This window comes from Spodoptera frugiperda, chromosome 31 (genome assembly GCF_023101765.2).
Source record: "Spodoptera frugiperda isolate SF20-4 chromosome 31, AGI-APGP_CSIRO_Sfru_2.0, whole genome shotgun sequence".
In the NCBI taxonomy this organism is placed as follows: domain Eukaryota; kingdom Metazoa; phylum Arthropoda; class Insecta; order Lepidoptera; family Noctuidae; genus Spodoptera; species Spodoptera frugiperda.
In genome coordinates, this window is record NC_064242.1 from 4170715 (window position 1) to 4193762 (window position 23048).

At 34.9% G+C, this 23048-nt stretch overlaps 1 protein-coding gene across 2 annotated transcripts in view; it reads right to left on the reverse strand.

The window, feature by feature from the left end:
- Positions 1-21603, reverse strand: part of LOC118276496 (monocarboxylate transporter 3) — a 37969-nt gene extending 16366 nt beyond the window's left edge. Inside the window, exon 1 of one of the 2 annotated variants that reach the window (XM_035594838.2) lies at positions 21278-21603. The gene's annotated coding sequence lies outside the window, so the exon portion shown is untranslated. Of the gene's footprint in view, positions 1-9047; positions 9197-21277 lie in introns of those variants that run through there. The other variant, XM_035594839.2, reaches the window with a different exon arrangement.
- Between the last annotated feature and the right edge of the window lie 1445 nt (positions 21604-23048).

A 23048-nucleotide genomic window follows, 5' to 3' on the forward strand; every position in this document is an offset into this window, starting at 1 on the left:
CTATGCGTTGCTTAAAACAGCTGGCAGGCTACTTAAGCTGTGCGTTCATTTTGAAGGACGCATAGTACCAGCTGTCACTCAAGTATTGTTTATGAATTAGATTTAGGGGCCCTGTGCGCTCGCGCGCACTAAGAGACCGCATAGTATCGTTTGTGAATACGGGTGTCTATCTTTCAGTTTCCACCCACAAATTAACGCCTGCGCAAAATCGTCTGGATTGCAAATCTATTATATGGAGCAAGGTATATCGAATATATTTTAGTAAGTCACATATAAAATTCCCAGCAATGTATTGTAATCAACATAAGTATGCATTTATGAATAAATAAATACATATAATAAGTAAATGATTTAAATATATGCGAGTGCGTAGTTGTATAGAGTCTACGTAGTTACAATAGTGTGGAACAACCGGTCTTAATTTATGATAAAAACGATGCGTGATAGACTATTGCAAAAACAGTGTTTGTTCAGGCGAAACTAAATAACGCCATTCATTGGTATCTAGTCAACCAGAAAATATACGCATTAGGCATATGCTTACTACGCAATTACATACTGTGTTTAATGTTGGTTCACAAATTGCGTACACTTATGAATGAGCAAGCGCAAATTAATGGTTATCTGGATATTTCGAATAATTGGCAATAGACAAGTATTTTTCAGGACTTAAAAAACGTAATAATTATACATACATTTAGTACAAATTCAGAGTAGTTTTACTATTTACCATCTGGTGAACAGTGATGTTGCATTCAGTGTTTCAGAATTAAATATTGTAGGATACATTGATAACTTTGTTGAAGTTAGGAGTGTAAGTTTCAAGTTCCAGTCCAAATGAACTACGTTACGAATGCTATTCAGGATTGTTTGTTGGAAAGCCTATATTCAAATAATAAGTGTTGAAGTTTCTCTATAGGACATTATTGTTAAGTAGACCGCATTATCAAAGTTATTTTGAAGTAAGAAGACAAATAGAAATGAATATAATTTCCAATTGCAAAACAATGTCTAGTTAAATGGCCATAGCCTTATTATGGATAGATGCTTTTTACTGTTATAGCCCTAGAATTATCATAAAAACAATAAGTTATAAATATCGGTACATAGTATTATGTAAGAGCTATTTACATTTGTCATAGATTGTGTAAGGTCAAGACTAAGATGTTGTACAATAAATGCTTGACCCATATTCATCTAAGACATTGTTTACAGTGGAAAACTTTAATAGAATTATAGAAATCAAGTTTATATTTAAATAACGTGTTATTGGCATTACAGTACAGTGTTTGTAAACAAAAACAAGAACAAGGTAAGATAAACCCTTATTAGAATCTTAAGTTACGATAGTGATTTCGAACCGCCTCGTCGCGCACTTGTCCGAATTTGGGCCGGACCTCGCGGATGGCCAGTTCGGCTTCCGCAGAGGGCGCTCTACGGTGGACGCCATTATGCGCGTAAGGGACCTCACGACGGGGACTGCAGTGTCCAGGGGTAAGGTCGTCGTGGCGGTGTCTCTAGACATCGCCAACGCCTTTAACTCCCTACCCTGGAGCTGCATACTAGGGGCACTTCGGTACCACCGGGTGCCTACCTACCTCCGTCGTGTAATCGAGGCCTACCTGTCAGACAGGTATGTTACGTTCCCCGGTCACCAGGGCGAGTGGAACAGGCGAGAAATGTCGCGCGGTGTTCCACAGGGTTCGGTTTTGGGGCCGCTCCTGTGGAACATCGGTTACGACTGGGTGTTGCGCACCGACCTCCCGAACGGCGTTAACGTAATCTGCTACGCCGACGACACGCTGGTGCTAGCGCACGGGAGGTCGCACCAGGCGGCGGCCAATTTAATGACGACGGCGGTTGCGATAGTCGTTGCAAGGATCCGGCAATTGGGACTCGAGGTGGCGCTCCACAAGTCCGAGGCCATGTGCTTTCATGGCCGCGGGAACGCGCCACCTCCAGGTGGGTCCCAAATAACGGCAGGAGGGGTTACCATCGGCGTCGAGACGACGATGAAGTACCTAGGACTCGTCCTCGACAGTCGATGGAACTTCGTGGAGCATTTCCGACGTTTGGCTCCTAAGTTGGAACGGACGGGGGCTGCGCTTAAGCGGCTCCTGCCCAACCTCGGGGGCCAAATGCCTCCTGCCGGAGGTTGTATGCGGGGGTCGTGCGGTCCATGGCCCTCTACGGCGCCCCTGTGTGGGCGCCGAACCTGATGCGGCGGCCAACTCGGACGCTGCTCACGTCCCAGAGGGTCATGGCCATCCGAGTGATCCGTGGATATCGCACGATCTCCGGGGAGGCGGCGAACCTCCTTGCCGGATTACCGCCGTGGGATTTGGAGGCGAAAGTGCTCGCGCGCGTCTTTAGTCTGCGCGCCGACGCGCATCGCCGGGGCGAAACTCCACTGCCGCGCCAGATTAGTGCGTGGCGGGACGAGCTCCGGCGCGATCTCATGGCGGAATGGCGGCAACTACTGTCGCAACCGAGGGCTGGGCTCGCTGTCATTGCAGCGATAAGTCCCCTCTTTGAGGAGTGGCTTGAGAGACGCCACGGCGTCCTCACCTACCGCCTGACGCAGGTGCTTACCGGACATGGAAGTTTCGGTAGGTTCCTGTTTCTGATTGGGCGGGAGGAAACGCCCGGGTGTCATCACTGCGAGGACCGTCCGGAGGACACAGTGGAACATACGGTGGCGCTGTGCCCTGCATGGGCTGAGCACCGCCGTGTCCTCAGGGATGTAGTCGGCGACGGCGACCTCTCGCGTCCGGCATTGGTACAAGCCATGGTGCGGAGCGAGGGGGACTGGGATGCCGTCTCCTCCTTCTGCGAAGCAGTCATGCTAGCTAAGGAGGAGGCGGGGCGCGTGAGAGAACGAACCTCCTCACGCCCCAGCCGTCGCGAGAGACACTCCGGGCGTCGGGGATCGCGCGACGATCTCCGGCCACCGTAAGTGCGGGCCTGCGGACGGCGAGCAAGGGTAGCTCGCCGCCCGACCAGAACCAGACCCGTGCGTGCGGCGCGTCGCGTTCCGCGCGCGCCTCAAAGAGCCATCAGACCACCACAGATGGGGCCCAGTAGGGCTGATGCCTGATCCGGAGCTGCGGACTACCTAGCGGGTTTACCGGGGCTCCGGCTCGAAAGGCAGGTGAAGGAACGGGGTGGTTTTTAGTCAGTAAGAGTCTGACACTCCCTCTCGCCTCACCCAAGGCGAGAAAAGTCATTGGATGATTTTCGCCCCTCAAAAAAAAAAAAAAAAAAAAAGTTACGATAGTGAGAGCTAGATCTAATTGCGAATTTGTGATGCGATATATGCGCATCTATGATTTCTGTACAATATTTTTATTAAGTTAAGAAATATAGGTGTATACGAATTAGACATAATAGGTTATTGGAAAATGATATAAAATGGCAATGTTTACCTAACATTCAATTTCTTCAGTAACCTCACATCGTGAAGTTTCACACCTAAGATTCAGAAGGATGCTTCAGTCCTAGGGTCAATGATTTAAGATTTCAATAGCGCCACACGATTTATTTGTTTTCTGTCCCACTATTGGTCGGGTTACAATTCAAGGCCACGGACTATCTGTTCTAACTACTAACCACGTGTACCAACGACGCGTAAACAATGCTACGGTAACATCATTTGTTTAAACCTTTAAACAAAAATACGTTACATTTGTTTAAACAAAAATACCTACGTTACAATAACTTCGTTAGTTAGTGACGTAGCCATTATTCGATACATCGATAAATTTAATTAAAATGCGGTTTATACTGGTTTTGCTCTAATTTAGTTTCTCATTGTTATATGTTTTCCGTTGTCCTTATTGTTTAGCGGAATGATTTGAATTGTTTTTAAAAGGTACCTAGCTCAAAACATTTAAGCATTTTATTCACATTCAAAGATATATACAACTTTGTCTACAATTTTATAATAATAAGAAATATCAACACCCTGTTGATACCTAATAAAATGAAAATAACACAATTTTATTTAAAGAATTGTTCTAGAAACTCACATTTGTATAGCATAACCGAGTTCAATTTGATCGCAGACGAAATCGTACGATACAATGAAAACGTGACGCATACTTACTAGGTATATTTATAACATTTTTTTTTCGACAACTGACCTTGTGCAGACTTTTTATTATGTTTTTCGGCCAAAGTATTTGCTGAACTGGCTCAAGTGTCGTTTGTTGTGGTTCGCTTGAGATTAAAAATGTACCCAAATATTTAGTTAGGTATTTAATTTACTTAGGTTTTGTGTACGGAAATACTGAGAAGAGGCTGACGTTATGCTGAAGGCATTTTTATCTAACTTCCGTTGGTTAACCACATGGCAAGTCTGTGTAGTTTTTTGGATCGATTTGGCAGCCTTAGTGTTTACTTGGTAACTTTTTATATAAGAAGTTCGTAACCGTATTAACGCTGATTTTTGGATTAATGACACATAGTTACTGAGTCTTCCAAGTCATGCTAGCAGCTAGTCCGGCTAGCCTATTCAAATAACGACACGACACACGACCGTTTGCCCTTCATCGACTAATTCGGCGAACTAATGAGCTTCAAAACAAACTGTTTTCTATGAAAAGCTTTTAATCTCATTAAATTGTCGCTTAATATAATATTGGTATTATGAAAAGAGCTAATAGTTTATAATTTGGATGAAGGGAAGGAAATACTATTGTCTAGCGTCCATAAACATAGGAGTCCGACTTGGTGGGAGTACACAATAAACTCAGCTTATTAGCTACTGAAAGTACTTATGTAAAGCTTCACAAGCTGCCTTCATTAACCTGATACAATACGACCGACATATACGATTAACAAAAGATATGGGATTTTCGATCATAATGACCTAATTTAACCTAACTACGAACATACTTATCACAATCATTAACATACACGTGAAAATATTTAGCCCCAACAAAGCAAATAAGCACTTAAACCACTTGCTCCAATATCTGATATGGGCGTTCGTTGGTCGACCCGGCTGACACAACTACCTACTGGTGTAAATCATGACCATTGCGCACTGATAACAGTGATAAGAGCGGACGTGGCGACCTCTAGCAATATTACTTGACTCTTGACTGTTTACTAGCAAAACAGTGGAGCTTCTGGCGCCTTTATTATCTGCCGTATTGTCCAGTTTAAGCTGATACGTCTCGGAACAATCGTTGTATAGAATGATAGACCTGGATAACTGGTAATGAATAGTTTCATTTGTCATGGTATGGGCCAAATTAAAGCATCTAAACATTAGTGTGGGTTATCGTTTGGCCTTGGTATGTGGTGATTGCAAAAGTCACGTAACGCGGTTCTGCGATTTTTTTTCCTAAATAGGAGTCACACAATTTTAATGTTTTCTGTTGCCTATAATCAGACGATACAATTAATTAGATTATAAATAAAATCCAAAGACGAGTTACCATCTGTACAGTTATCTATGTCACCTATACTGAATGGACTCTACATGGTACAATCACGCTCTTACGATGTACTATTCATGTGATGTAGAATAATATGATTCATTTCAGTTCAAGTATGCCTGATACACGAGTTCAAGGGCGAAATGAGCAAAGGTCATAATCACGTGGGTGTCCCGAAACCTATCGATTAGGTGATAAAGGTGTGATAAAGTTATTGCGCATCTCTAGCGTGGGTTATGATCAAAGTACAGGAAAATATTTGTACAGACTGCGGGTGTTTATGATCAGACTAGCTTTTGCCAATGGCATCACCTGTGTTCCCGCCAGTTAGTGAGATTAGAAGTTGTTCGGCGCTCCAATTGGCCGCCACGAATGAACCAACCAATCAGAGTAAATAGTAATAAGCATCATGGAAGTATTTATTATTTCGTCTCCCACTTTATATTGCCCGTCAATTCGGGATTAGAGATTAACTACATAATGTTATAAGGATATATGGCAAGGACTTTTTATTTTAGCGCCATTTGCCTTCATTCAAACACACAGTTTAGTTTGTTATCTAAAAGGAAAAGCTGTAATCAAAGCTTTTATGATTCGGCACGTGATACCGAAGTTATCGTTTTATCAACATAATTATCGTAATCTACGGCGCCTACGCGGAAATACAACATGCAATTCATCATTTTCGTACGCACAAAAATGGTCTAAACTCATTTTAGATGTTTATAGTTCCAGGATTTCAGTAGAGAGTATTTGTTGCTTACGTAGTAGGTAAGTATTTTAAATACCAATGAAATGTAAGAGTACGAATAGGAATAAGAAAAAGTAAAGTATTCCTTGAGTACCTAGGTACTTACTAATAAATCCGTGATCAAGTTAAATTGAACCAGAAAGACGTACCTAGATGCCTTAAAATTTTTGATACAGTATGCAGTAGGTAGGTATATATGTTGTATACGATTATTCACCATCCTAGCATTCAGGTGACTATTGTATTCAATGAAATAATACATACTTACATATGTTGCGTTACAATTTTGCATATCTATGTGTGTTATGCAATAACATAGTTTCGGTGTGTAGTATAAACAATAGGCTGACGGTGCGTGCATAGTAAACAATATCGGTGCATTCGGTGCAGCGTGCTGATGCCCTTATTCCTGATGGACTAGCATATTCTAAGACCTTAGGTGGTCTTTGGTACTTTTAGTACTTCATGCAGTTGCAATACTGATTATTTTCGCTGAAATACTTCGGTGGTTTTTGAATCGGTATAAAAAGTGAAGGAAGGGAAGAGAACTGCTCTTCTCTATTTGGGCTGAAATTTGACTACAGCTGGTTTATTTGACCAATTTTTATGAAAGTCTTAGAATCATAATTACCATTAGTGACCATGTCAGTTTAAAAACTTATATATTTACCTACGTAAGTGAATAAAGAAAAATTGACGACTTTTCGTAGTCCATAGTAGGTATAATATGTCGTGGCAATCAATCATATCCTAAGTAGTATTCATCCTGTATCTAAACCCAATATACAAACAAACTTACATTTTAGTAGAAAGCTAGCTATGTATGCGTACCTGTACGATCTGACCTCTACCAAACACTTAAGTACTGACATTTGTTTGACCCTACAGCACAGTATTACAGTTTATTTAAGTAAATATCAGTTGGCAACCGTTTATATTCCTTATTAATACTTTAAAGTATTATAATATTGTTTACAATCCCGAGGGGGCCCTTAAGATGACGTTAATGGTCATTGCACTTCTGATAACAAGATATTATTATGCAAAAAAAGGAAAACAATATATTTATCATATCTCTTTTGTGTTCGCGGTAAATTTCCATCGACACGGTTGAGAAATCTAGTAGGTATAATGAATATAAAGTTTAAACTTTTATTATTTTTTAAGAATGGTGCACGTCGTTGAATTCAAATGCAATGTAAAAGGACGATTGGACGCCGAAAAATTGAATAATTTTTAACTAAATTTAAAAAAAGGAGAAGGTTAAGAAATCGTCGTTAACTTTTTTTTAGGTATGTTCACAGATTATTTAACTATTTTATCCTTCGATAAAACATTTTAGTTTTAGAAACTTAGATAGGCGTAAGTACCTAATATCAAAATGTTAAAGAAGGAAATGTTTTCTACATAGTTACATACATTATATTAATCTAGTAAGAAGTTCTTGTGTAAGATTTCCCTTCTCCAACAAGATCTTCGGTTGGTATTGTCATAACTGATTTATTTCTAACTTCTGACTTTGTGAAAGTTGTCTGTAATGAACAAATGTTAGTGTTTCTAAGTTCAGTCTAAAAATAAGTTTCACATTATTATGTTATTACGTGTTTAACCTTCGACATTTTAGATAAGTAGGGGGAGTATTGTGTGGAAAAGTTATTCTCGGTATCTCATTTTGTTATCAGCTTGTACTTTGGTATATTTGGGATTTTGTTCATTATTAGGTAAGTACGTACTTAAGTATTGCTCAGGTTTAAACTGTTTTGTTAATGAAAATGGAATCTGTGTTTTATTAAACTTAATCTAAAATCAGTTTAAGGTTTAAATGTACCAGGGCCATTGAGAAATTATTTAGAAACAATGTTTGTTTATTTACCACCTAGGGGGTTTGTAAAAAAATCAAATAAAAGTAAAATAAAAGGTACATACATTTCATTTCTCGAAAAATCACAAAATATAGTGTCCATCATAGTAAATTAAAATTATTAATTCTTCTGAGAGACTACAAATACTGTAAATGCACATTGTATACGTGGATTGTAAACATTATTCGTCTCAAAATACAATGCCCCATTTGACGTCTGTCACTCTATATACCGCTATAACTTCGTCTGGACGTCCACGTAAGAAATTTAATAAAACCTCTTTCAGAAATGCTAAGGCATTACTACATTATCCATACACTCTCATATACAGTGTCATTTATAAACATCAAACTTTAATTTATATTGAAGAAATGCGTTTATATAAAATAATTATTCAGTGATTAATATTCTGATAGGATGCCATTGTAAAGTCATATCTTCGGGTTGGTTACCATAGTTATGTGACCTGTCAGACATAATGGCTTTCCCATGTAAAGTCAAGTACGGCAATTATCTACTCATGATTCGGAACACACAGACTGTACAAATTCAATATTTGATGGGCGTGGCAACGACGTCATCCAGCACTGTTTGATTTGAATTCGGAATCAAACAGTGACAATTAAAGAAAAAAAAAGTGTTTGGCTGCGGCCACAGATTATGTTGAATAACAACTCGCAGCTATTGACTTGCTAATTTTATCATCTAGATACTTGTCTATTCTTGAAATTAAATTCTCTCACGTCACTCTTCAAGTTTCTAGCAAACGAGGAAATCAAACGAGCTTGAGTTTGAATTACAAACATAAAAGTATTTAAAAATATAAAACCTGTTAAAATTATAATGTGCGACGGACGACGACCGATGTAAGGACACGTCTTGAACTTGACAATCACCACTAAGCAAAGTCGTCTGCAGATATAATATATGCTAAGTATTTGGTATATGTATATTTAAATACACGTGTCTTCCGTTTAAATAAAAACTTACCAGCGAAATATTACTCGTAATCCGAATTCTTGCCACGACAAAAATATTAGTAAGAAGGTAAATACTTCTAAGTATTATGCCTATTAAGTATTGTTTACGGTCACTCCACAAATCACTAGCTGTATGTATGGCAGTAGATCAGTTACTGCGTTAAATAATCTTATGATAATGTTTATATCTCATAATACTATGTTAATTTTCAAGTTCTATGTCATTCAGAACACCGGTGTAGCAGGTTTTGTAGATCGGGAACCCACAGACATTTTGTGTGGAAATCTACAAAATTTTAGTTACTTTTTTCACGGTAGAGCATAACCTCTTTGCTTGTATATAGAGGGCAGCGGAGGATAGTCTCTTTAATAAGGTATACCTAGAATAAATAGATAGTTGATGATGACGATCAACTTTAGCTGTATCAGCATATATAATCAAAGTTATTTAAATTCCGCTTTTAAAGTTTCGTTCAACTATCTAACGAGTAAGTATGACACGGTACGGTGTACACAAGCTTAAATCGGTTTTAATTTTTCTAAGATATTATTGCTGGCTCTTGCTCCTGTTCTAGAGTCATAGAATAAATATTAAATATTTTATAAGCTTATTGCAAACTCGTGGATATTTACATGTCACGTTGCACTGTTGCACAACATTGTGAAATATCATTCATAAGGCTTTACCTATAAGAAAGCCTTTGGGCCTCATATGATCATATTATTTGAAATATAAAAAAAATCGATTTAGTATATTTCATTATACGGATAATAAGGTTAATTTGTGTGCCCTCTATTAATTTTAATCATCGAATGATAATGTTACATTATAAGCTACAATTCATACATATGAATAATCTCCAAAGAAACGTCAAAGTTTAACAAAACAAGAAAGAGAAACATGTGATTGTGACTCGTGATCAACAACGTGAAACATCATCTATTCTTTGTAAGTACAAAAAATAATAAATACCATGTCTGCAATTTATAGTTATTATAAATAAATAATGATGTTGTTTTGTTTATTACAATATTTTATGTAAACTACAAAAACTAGACTCGTGTATCATAAATTCATAATCAATCAAAAGTTTTAAAATACGATTTTGATTTTGGAACTAGAACATAACGTTGGACATAAATACTTTTTGCATCTGGTCATAAATAAATAATTGAATCAAGTTAATTTTTTAATTTGCGGCCAGTATTTTTATTGTCGTGCTTATTGAAACTCTTTCGTTCAACTTTAGTGAGAAAAAAGTTTGTATAGGTACACGTTTGTTTCAACTTTTCAAGGTTTGCGGTATTCATAAAGGACTGTGCGGATAATCGTAACTACCTCAATAATGAGACTGGTATCGTATAAATCATCTTGTGCTGCCCATAAATATTACAAGAGTCAATTTTACACAGTCTACAGGCGAGTAGAGCCTTCTATGGCGATAAAGAATCCTTGTTGAAAGATATTATATCGATTGCTAGACTGGTTTCATGTCTAGGGCATTGATCACGTCTTGTGTTAAGATGGAGTACCTAAATTATGAAAGTATCTGTTGTTATATTTTATTACTGGAGAGATTTATCTACCCAATGAATACTTATTAATTATATAACTTACGTTTATGTTGACTCTATTAGGCGATAATAGATACACAAGAGTAGTTGTTATATATATATCTATGGTTACCCATTAAGACAACTGCATCTTCTAATCTTCTTGAAACGTTATTCTAATAATTCACGCGTGTATTGGTAGATACATTCTATACTTATAATATGGTCCGCTAGAATTTTTCTCAAGCCATTGGAAAGTCCAAACATTTTGTAGTGGATTATCATTTATCAAATCGCTTTTATATTCTCCGTTTCTCGAATAATCCGATCAATTTCTGTTTCTTTGGAATTCGATCTTTTGACACCGATTTAAAAAATCCGTACGAGATTTTTATTTGTTACCGGTATGGAGCACATTGTATTTGTTTTATTTTCTTTTTCAAAATTACTATGGGAGTCACGCGCCTTAGTTTGCTAAGTCAAAAAACCGAAAATAGGTGTTTCCCACTAGGTTATAGGTTGGTGACCGTCGCCCATATGACATATGCGTGTCTGAATGTATGTTTGTAGTCAACATGAGTACTCGTGCCAATATTTTTCTGTCTAGCGTACACTGTTCTAATTATTCCAGATTTTTTGCAGTAGGTGTATATGTCTTAGTCATAACACGAGTCATTTATATATATCAGACGTTTTAAACTATAATTAAGATACTTTTCATGCTTTCCTGCGTGTCGCCGTCTTTCCAAGACAAAATAAAAAATAAAGTCGTAGAATTAAATAAACTGGAACGGCCACATGCTGTCAGAAACAGTCAACATAAATTATTTTTTCCAAATTATTTTCAAGTACGCTCAATTGACTTCTAATTACCCTGATCTAGTTTATTGATATCAATTATGTTTTCGTTATGAAACAAAACAATGATAACATAGATGTTGTTACGTTGATTGATGTCAAACAATGACGTATTGAATGCTAGGTCACTTTTGACGTCAGATCATTTTCGTTGGATTGTCAACCGAGGTCAATTGGAAACATATTGGTGTTATGATGAGTATTATATTTTTTCATCAGAAGTTAATTAGTGATCACGTTTTAGGTAGTCTTTGGTAACGGATTTTCTGTAGGAATTATTCATATCGTGTTTAAACATGGGTGCAACACTTAGAGTTGAATTAATCATCAAATCTAAATAAAAATAGATCATTTTTGTGGATCATGCGGTAAGTTAAAGAAAAGCAGAAAGTATTTTGTGTAAGTACAGTTAGCACAGTTATTTAGTATGCAAGTAAGAAAATAAAGTGTATTGAAATGAACGTAATTTGTAAAATAAACATGTTACAAGCAGATCTTTAAAAATGAGTCAGCATACGATCAATTGATATTTGGCAAAACCCGATACAGTTGCCTTAAAAAGGGGTCTTAAAACACGTGTACTAATGACACGCGATTCCCACACATGTACGTATGTTGCGGTTCAGTTACACACACACACACACACATACAAAAAACTGCACATGTTAGTACACGAGGCTACACATTAAGCTAAACGAAACTAGATTATTATGAACTCGCACATGTATGATCTTTCTGCACATTTACCGGTCAGTTTATACTGGTTGAATGTGCAAAATGATTGTTAGACTTTATGTCCATGTGGTAAGTTTTTTTGAGAGAGGGGTAATTGTCTCATTATGGCATGACATATGTTGTACACGACCCCCTACTCGATACTTTACTTAGGTATGAGTCATTTGTAACGATGTACAATTGTACAATTCTAAATTCAAACTTAAATATTGTGTTGTCGCTTCCAGGTGCATTATTGAATTAGTTTTAAAAGTTAATATTTTTTATGGCATTTTCTATTTGAAAATAAACCATAATAATATGGTGTGCCTACTTTGGTGTATCACTGGTTTTTCAAAAAATGCTTTTTGCTCTAAAAGCTATACATACAGCTTTGCAAATTAGTAAACCTGTATAGGCTTGAAAACGACAAAAATTTTTTATAAGAATTTTAATTAATTCCTTACATAAAACTTTAAATGTAGACGTTTCGGTTTTAAATTAAGGTTTTTATTTTTATCGTCCATCACGCTAGTACTTAATCTGAGAATTTACGACTTTTAATAATTGTGTTCCGATCTATGGAAACTAATCAGTGAGGTTTTATATTTTTAATACTTTGTAATTAAGTACTTCTTTTTCTGATAATCTCTTAATACTCATTGAGATTCATGTACTGAATCTTAAAAATTGTCTTTTTAACTTTTTTATCGATATCTCAGAATAAAGTTACATAAGATATAGTATACATATGGTTTTATTTATGCATAAATAATATTAAAATCGACTTATTTAGCGAGGAATGTAGTCGAAGCGACTTTCCATGCATTCTACCAGATCTCGATTAGGTATTTGAGTAGCTTCGAGATCTTTTGTCCTTTATTTTCGTGATACAGAAGAGTGAGAGAAATATATACGAAATGTATGTCAATTAAAAATGAATTTTACTTAAATATTTATAAATTACATTTTACAGCAAACCATGACTTCCTTCTTGCTGTTAAAATATCGAGAGAAAATGTTTGAACAATTGTTACAATTCAAACAGTTTTGAATTCAGTGGAATTTTCCATTCTATTTTTGTTCGAAGTCTTAGTTCTTGAAAAGGTAGGCAGATTCGATTTGTTAGTAACTTACATAGGTATTTAAAAATATTTATTTTCTGTGATTTCGGTAAGGTAAGGTATCGACGTGCTTTGGGAAAAATAGGAAATCAATTAGTAACTGCAATAATAATTACGTTTTGCATTCGCTATGGATTATGAAGATGATTAAATACTAATTAAGGAAAGAAAAACAAGTCTAAACAAGTAATTAAGCTAAGTTCTAATCAAAACAAACTGTAATTGATTTAATCAGTTCTTAATTAAATGTAAAATAGCCGTGGTAAGCATTACCTACCAACTACTTCATAAAAATACTTTTTTCAAAATGTATACGTCATCAAATACAAGAATTAAATAGCCGTATCTAATTAACTAGTTAATGAAGAAATTATAAAAAAGATAGTAATTAAGTAAGCTATAAAACTCTCAATGCCACTTAATACATTTTACAGGAAATGTATTTATGTATGTATATAAATTTAATTGCCATCACCAGCGGCATGATTGCTGGGGCCCGTAGAAAATTACCTAGGGACCCGTGGAACATTATCAGGGTCCCGAACGTTGTCAGTTTAAGGGATTATATTATTTGCCATTTTAGTTACCCCTCTTTAAGGGGAAAAATCATTCAATGACTTCTCCCGCCTTTTGGATGAGGAGAGAGAAGTGTCTTGCTGATTAAAAAGCAGCCCGTTTCTACTCCTGCTTTTTGACTCCAGTAATCCGGTAATGCTAGGCAGTCCGCAGCTCCGAGATACTAGTTACCCTTACCTTATGTTTTGAGCATCCAACAAAAATAAGGAAATCGTATGCTACAAAGAATAAGAAAAAAAATGCACAGAGGTATCTCCAAAGATGATGAAACATATAAAATGATTATTTAAAATAACTAATTCAATAAACCTTCATCGCGATTACATTGAAAATCCACGTTATCTTACATTTTGAAACTAACTACGTATTTTGTTAAAGAGTTATCTAAGTTCGCAACCCCTGACATTACGTTTATGAGTTGTATGATAAACTGAGATTTAATAATGACTATATTTTGTTTTTAAAAGATTTCGTTGTGCTTTGTTTTTGTATGAAGAAACGAAATAAAACATTACTGTCTGTATGGGGCATTTCAGAGGTCAAATGTTGGTAATTCGAGATCCCCACTGCTGTTATATTGTACCTACAACGTTTTTATTATTTTATATTTAATCACAAAGAAAATATAAAAATCTGGCTATTTGTTTGTATTAAAAAAAAGCGCTAGGAAAGGGCATCCGTACTCCCAAAATGTCATTAGTTGCAAATATTGCAATATCTATTGTAATACAGGTACCACCTACGTAAAACAGTTTCTAAAACTAACCAGCAGGATATAAATGTTCGCAGTCCATTTAATATGTAATGTAAATACGTCCACATATTTCATAGCAAAACCAATATGACATTTTCATTTTTCTACCATTGACACTTCACTAGTTTTACGACTAGTCTCATCTATCATTATCCAAAATTAGTCTATTCTATGGCAAGACAATTTGAGTCTGCATTATTCATTAAAACAACGGGTTTTTCAACAGGTCTCAGTCTACGCAAATTTTCCATTCGTTGAACATACCTACTATAGAATTTAAATAGATCAATGCATAAAATATTCGTAGGTACAACAATTTCGAAACACGTGTTTCAATATAAAGATGAATAAGTAGAATAATATTATCAAGTTTATTACAACAATAAATATAAAAACTTCTTTTCATTTGACGTAATTGAAATTATGTTAACTGTAATCTACGTGGGTAAACTTTAGCTATTTATTAGACTCAATGAATTATCCAGATAAAAAGACACAGAACTGCAATTTAGTATTTTATTGTGCAGATAAACAATAAGCCAAAAATATGCGATATATTTAAAAAATTATTGATTAGATACTGGCTGTAAATAAATAACAAGTTTATAGCGTACATAAAGCGTTTGAAATTAGAATCAATTTTCAAACGACGAACGTGATGGTATCAAAATGAAACTGGTTTTGACTTGGTAATTTATTCATCAAACGAAAATACATAGTCGATTCACACCAGTTTTGCTAATTAAATTTTAGACCCGTGCGACTTGAAAATTCATGATAATAAGAAAAGCTTGCTCATTGAACATACTGATCATCATCGATGTTGATTCAATTATATTTGGTAAAAACTCGTATGTTTAATTTTCACACGCTATTCACACAAAAATACACTACCTTATAATCTTTTGTACACAATTCTATTATCCATGTGTATAAAAGTCAACACATTATATCACGCAAAAATAATATTTGTGTACAAACCTGTGATTCTAATTATAGCTTTATACTTTGAATCAGACCGAGAAATAATTATATAGAAAGATATAAATTTTATGTAAATTAAAAATCTGTGAATGGTGTCTAAAAAGGTACGAGTTCGGTGTAAAAAAGTACGCACCCTCGTCTGTCGGCAATTAAAAAAAAACTGAATGGCCTTTAACACCCATAGAATTTGGCGCCTAACACACTGTTTATTCTTAAAGGATCAGATTTTTTTCTCGTGTCCCACGCTAGGGTCGGTCACTTCGTAGAATTAGCGCCATCGATATACAGTTTAGGGTGAGATTTTTTTTTAATAATATATCATAGAACATCAATGAGAAGGCGGTGCTTCTATTTATTTGTTGATAGACCTTCTTGCCGCTATCCGACCTTTTTTCTAATATGCATTTAAGGACAATTTAAGCGTTTCCTATTTCTGAATTTGATAGATACCTATTCGATCGTAAAGGGTCGATTCTTAAGCCGTTTAAATATAACACGAACATAGTAGATATTTTTGATGATACTAGCGTAATATTGTAACATTTTATTTTCAAATTCGTATCTATTTTGCAGCTTCCGTAACAGTTTTTACAATCATTGTCAAGGCCAGTAATTTGGCAACGAAAAACTATATATTTCGCGTAAAAAAGCATAATAAAAAGTGAATCTACGTAACTTTATTGTCAGTCAAAATTCAAAATGAGTCTTCGTAATATTTCGAGACGAACGACATTAGCGATGTCACGGTCAAAATGATAATAATTTAAATCAAATACAATGATCTCAGAATCCGAATTTGAATAGGCTACCGTATATTATATGCAATATCATTATAACTAAGTGTTTCGTTTTTATAGCTTCCTTGTAAAAATTACGACGAAGTAGCAAATGATAAAATTGATGATAAATGGTTTACATTTATCCTTATGATTTTTCATTCTGTATACATAATATACATACGTCATACGTACTACGATTAGGCAGTTACTTAACAGTTGTAAAAGTTAATCCTATTATAATCTACACTAATATTTTAGTATGTGTAAAATACGTACAAAGCTGTCGAACCCAACCTAATTTATTTGGATTTAGTATTCTTATCTCTGGAAAAAGTAAGGACTTACAAGATATTATCGTCTTTAAAACCAGAAAAATCCAGTTTGAGCATTCTTTAGTACATTACATATCTATTACTAGTACCTACATTACGGTAAAGCATATTCATTCCTGCATTGTATAGCTACACGAAGCCAAAGAAATACTAAGGAATGTAAGGAAAATTGATCCTATGTGACTACCCTTTAAAGCGAATTTACATTACAAATACCTAGTGTAAATCTTTTTCTGTTCTAAATTCAATAAAATCTCCTGTATTTTGATAGTAAATACCTACATTAAATATATAGTATTGCATAAACATAATAACATAAGATACATATTGTTTATAACAGTAAAAATAAGTTATATCAGTAAAATTGTTAAGTGTATCTATCTAACTAAATGAAGCTCCAAGCAGACTGGGATTTCCGTTTAGGGTGACTCAATGACCGCGCCTTATTTTTTAAGGCACTGTTACTGAAATCAATGTGTTCGTTTTTGAAGTGTATACACACACATATGAAACTGAATTGAGGTGATTCAAAACTAAACATAAGTAAAAACGAACTACGTAATTCGGTATTGGAAAATAAAGGGTATAAAAAATTATAGCCCCACTCTTATTATCGAAGACGAAAAAGGCTAGTTACTTCTAAATCCTTTCATCTGCAGTATAGATGACTATAATTATTTCAAACGAACACAGAACTAAGTGTTCGTAATAACTATGAAATTACAGCAGGTCTTCGGAAATCCCTGATTGTAGACAATTTTCGTTTTTGTATAAATTCTTCTTGGCTCTATCAAACCGTTAAGATCAGATGTAATTTTGCTGACGTCTGGCAAATAGATGGCTGACGTCAAAGGATTACCTTCATTATTTGGCTTTTTTTCACTAATTTGTAGTACTTAGTGTTATTAAGTTTAGTACTTAATGTAATATTGATAAAAATGCTTGAATACTTACCTAAGTTTGTTCATCACCACCTTTTATCAATGACTTCCACTGATAAAAGTTAGCGACCTGCAATATGCTTGTTTTCTTTATCATGAAGGGATTGCACTTAATCCTTTATTCTAATGACCAGATAGGCCGATTAATACTTTAGCAATAGAGACAAGATTGATGTAATAATTACGCAATCAGAGATAACAGTTGCATTTTGTATCTTCTGCATTTAGTAATAGAATGCATATCAGAAAATAAATGGATGTTGACGTCGAATGTCAAGGGAATGCAATTGGTTCCAAACTCACTTTATTATTATCTACTTACACCGATATTTGCCTTATTAAATACCATCAGTTAACCGAACTGATTATTTTTATCTATTTAATTTGGAGCCATGAGTCGTGAGTTATTCACATGCTCTATAAAGAATGCAATGTAGGCCATAAATAGTGATTGCAATCCTTATGTAGTGGCAGGCTGGTAGTTTATTGCTTTAAACCAATTGTGAGTGGGTTTAAATGGTCGAAAAAAAAACACAATACTGAATTGCTATTTATTTCTTTAAGATTTTTATAGAAGGTTAGGTTTGGAATTAGTCATCAGAGTTTAGATTATATTAATGAAGTGAGTGTTTTACATGATTTAATTGATACGGTTTAAGTAAAACTCAAACATACAAACACTCACCTCATGTATCAATTGCTTCATTCATAGTATCAATCGAAAAAAATTACAAACGTTTGGTAAGTGTACATACTTGTACATGTATACGTTTGCTTTGACAACACTAAGTTACACGGTTAACCTGGTCGATTAACTGAATTATTAAGCTTGGTTAACTATTATACTATAGGTACCTTCTCTCACTTGTCTACTTACCTAAATAGATAGGTATGCTCAGGTCATCAGACTCGTAAACTCGACTAGCAAATATTTAAAGGTTTTAGATAAGAGGTGTTGGTACAGTCTTCAGTGGACAGAGACTTGTGATGGGGATTAATCTCGTGGGGATTAGGAAGAGTAGCCATATTTAAATTAAATGTGACATTTAAGGCATTTTAGTATTTTATGTGCTCATTTGGTAAAGAAAAAAGGGTTAATTATAATGTTTTTACAGTACTAGGCTTACTAACGTAATTATTTGGGGATGAACTCGACTAGTTTCAAGGTATACTAGAGGCTCATATTCATAAGTCGCATTCCGCGACACATGACGCGGCGACTGTCGTGCCGGTACCGTGCTGCTGCTGTGTAGCAGCGCGACAGTTACCGCGCCCTTTGACTCGTGTGGTCTTCAAAACACATTCAATTCTTCGAAAGAAGAAATGCAAGCTATACCTTAATGTTAATTTCTAAGCGTTTAAACAAACTAAGTTTTCGATGGACCTTGAGAATAAGGATCTACTTACAAAATTACAATCTGTTAGTCAATCAGTTTCAATAAGACTATTAACAGTAAGCACATGAATCTTCACAGAAAAAGTTAATCAGCCATGAGAAAATAAACAGAATGACTCTTTCAAAATGATTCTTATCTTTTTAGGACACTTCATTTTATCTTAGTTACTCATGTAAACATCAAAATTACCTCGGAGTGACATTTAGGACTCTTATTTATTTATAACGGCAAGTAAATACCATATTTTAAATAAATTAACTGATAATACTATTTGCATTATATGTACATATTCCTCGTTTAATTTTACACGTTGAAATATAAAATGTATAAGTTATCCTGTTCAAGTCATTAAAGCGACTGACATTGAATGTATAGCGCCGGTTTATTATAACTACTTAAGCAGTTAAGTCATATTTATATAACGCAGTATATTTTTTGTATAAACGAGTTACAAAATTAAGTGCCATGATTCATAATAATTACAGCAATTAACAAATATTTTCTTTTGTAAAAAGAAGCAACGTGAATCTTTCGTCAGTAAAGGTACTACGCCAGGTCGCGCCCGCAAACTTTAAATTTATATTATAACATCGCAGTTTAGCGAGTTCACAAAAAAACTAGTTTTTTTTTTACCCAAGGTCTTGTTCGAGCTTCGCGCGGATTTTTTATCTGTATCCCACAACATGACAGTGTTATAATGGCTACTGACTGGCTGAATGGCTATAAAATGTTTAACACAACCTCCTTTTTTAACGTATTTAAATTTAAAAAGTAATTGCGACAACATTTAATTATAACTGCGTAAATAAATAACACAACACGAATAATAAAATAAATACTTAATTTAAGAAAGGAACAGCTACCGGTTACTTAAAATCCTTCCGATTTTCGAAAATGCGGAACAAAATCATTGTAGCGCATTTTCAGTGGATTGACAATGGAGTTTTACAACTTTCTGTTTTCAGTATTCAGATTATTCGATTTCAGTTCATTGACTTATTAGGTAACATTTCTAGTTTAAACGAAATCGTTAGAAACTAGAATCAATTTTGATTATTAAGTATTTTATTTTATCGTGCAACTATGATTTGTAATGATTAAAACATAAAAACTCTTGTAGTCTGCATTTCTGAAGTATCTCACGCAATTACGAAAGTACAGTTGCATTTTAATTACATTTATGTAGCCCCTCGAAGAGGATGTGATATGTTTAGTTATAATTTATAAATATAAATTACCTCTACACTGTATAAAATAATTACACTATAAAATATAGAACCAGTTGTCGTAGATATCTATAGAAGTAAACTTGTTAACTTACAATTTGAAACTAATTTAAAGTCAAGGTTACTTTACATAATACTAATACTTTTTCGATTCTATTTTGTTGTGGAAAGTTAACAGTTTTAACAGAATAATTTAATTTGTTAACTAACATGTTACTATTTACTATTAACGGTATAAATAAGCAAATATGTGTTCGTTTACAAACATCTGTACTGCACAGGTAGTACGCTAACTGAATTCTTGTTAATCGCTCATTGAAGTGAACGAACTCATTAGTAATGCGCTTAGATTGTATACAGACCAATCAATATTTATTTTATTTATACGGCTCATTAAGATAATAAATAAGTTTATATTGTTCTTGCTCCCATTTTTACGGTCTTTACTTTGTTGTTTTTGTAGAAAACAGTGACGTATACGGAAAATGTTATGTATGAATAACATCGAAAATGCAATTAGTAACTTCGCGGTCGAAATAAATTAGCAGGCAAAAAATATTTTTGTAATATATTTTTAGAGTAACAATAATGTGTTGAAAATTAACGACAATGGCGCCAGAATGCGAAATTGACAAATATTAATGGCTACCGGATTTTCAGTTAGCAAAAACAATAGCCCATTACATTTCAATGAATGCAAATTTAATTTATGACAGTGACTTAATAATTTTTCATCCAGTTTCTTGTACAAGTTGGCAATGTTCCTATTTATTTTACGATCGGCCTATAAAATGGCATCTTTACGATTTATGAGTCATTGTGTCAGAAAAATTAGGCCTAAGATAAAACATTTTTGTAACTTTCTCCTGTAACATGAGAATGTAGTTTAGAATATAGGTGTGAACGCACGGTGGACCAAAAATAGTTGCGGGCGCGCATCCTAGCGTTCTTGTGTTAAAAATAAAGCTGTGACTAGACTAGCCTTACGAGATGTCACTCACCTATGGAACACGTGAATCAGGATACGAAACCGCACAATTTCACACCAATATACGCCAATCTGTATACGGACCTTGACCAATACGAATTATTTGGAATGCTCCGTATTGCCGGCTAGTTAACATCCATACGAACGCGTCCAACACACACTCGCGCGCTTTTAGTACTTTTTTAAACACGTGAAGTTTTTAAAACTGGAATAAAATTCCTTTGGCACATTTGTGTTAAAGTTTTTTTTTATTTATTTATTGATGTCCGCAATTTGTTATCGAACGCGTTGACGCGTGCCTCCGTCACCGGTTGCGAGTGTACTAAACGGCGGCGCCCGCTCGCAGCCATGTTTAAAAGCACACGCCAGTTAGCTCAGAAAAAAAAAACTGATAGGATTTCAGCGTGCTGTTGTATATTGTTTACAGTGAGTGGTGATAGGTTAGATTTGGCGGTCTTTAGCTCTGACTAAAAAGTTATATCACAAAAAATATTTATAAAGGTAAAGAAATATTTTTTGCAATTTATCGATGTCGATAAAAATAAATTTGTCAGCCCTATCACATTAACCTTGAATTTAAAATGTAGTACATAGTGTTGTGGTCTACATGTTTAGCATAAATGTATAATTATCGATAACTTATACGGTTTTAGTGATTGTAATTGTTAATTACATTACAGTGCAATTGTTAAGATCCTAAATTCGTAAAAATAATCGGGGTTTTGGTTGGACAAATACCTCAAAACCTAGAAATCAACAGGACTTAAATATTTAGGGCTTAAAAAGCTTGTGAAAAGGTGCTATGCCTACCATATGTTACTTACTTATAAAAGGGTGCTTATTCTTTTGTGTATAACAGTTATGACTTGTGTTCCCTTAATGCATAATTAAGTATTACATAAATACAAAAGAATATAAGTGTATTTTTTATCATTTTATCACATGTTGGGAAATATTTATTGTGTGTGTGGTTTTCGTTATCGGGCGGAACTTGATAGAATTTGATAAACATATTACAAAAAAAGGATACAAGCGTACCATGAACTTCATTTATGTGTGAGTGTGTATGTGTGTGTGTGGGTCCTCATAAGGGTTTGGGGATTTTCCTATCCCATTAGTATAAATGTGTGTTAGTTTTTATGCGTCCCCACTTAAACAGCTTAACCGATTATGATGAAGATATTGGATAGATGTTAGACTGGACACGATTAAAGCCTTTTTGTGAGTACTTTATTATCGTTTTTCAGCTTGATTGTGATTTTAGTTTAAAGTTATAATTTTAATTAAACGCATGTTCTTTCATCTTTTGACAAAGGAAGTCCAAGGAAGTACTAGTCTGGTAGTCAAAACCGTATCACATCACTCATCATGTCGTGGTATGTTTAAAGAACAGTATTTGCCGCATGGAACTTACATATTTTCATAATGAGACACTTTCTATTTAAGTACAATTCAGTACCTGAAACCTATTATTACCAAATAGCCTTCGTCTACCAGCAAGGTGCTATGACCTGAGCTATTATCGTCCACATGAGCCTAACATAAACACTAAATAGACAGTGGCGGATTAATCAAGTGTGGGGTCCCTAGCAAATTCTATGGTTGGGCCTCCGATTTTATTCAAGGAATGGCAAATAAGCATGTATAAAATGTATGGGGATGGATTTTCGTACACTTTTTAGGTCTAAGACTTGTAAAGTTGTATGTGTCGTTTCATAAAAAAAAAATACTCCAAAGTGGAAATGAGTTTGACTACGCGGGGCCCCGTTTTACGCAGTGCTCGA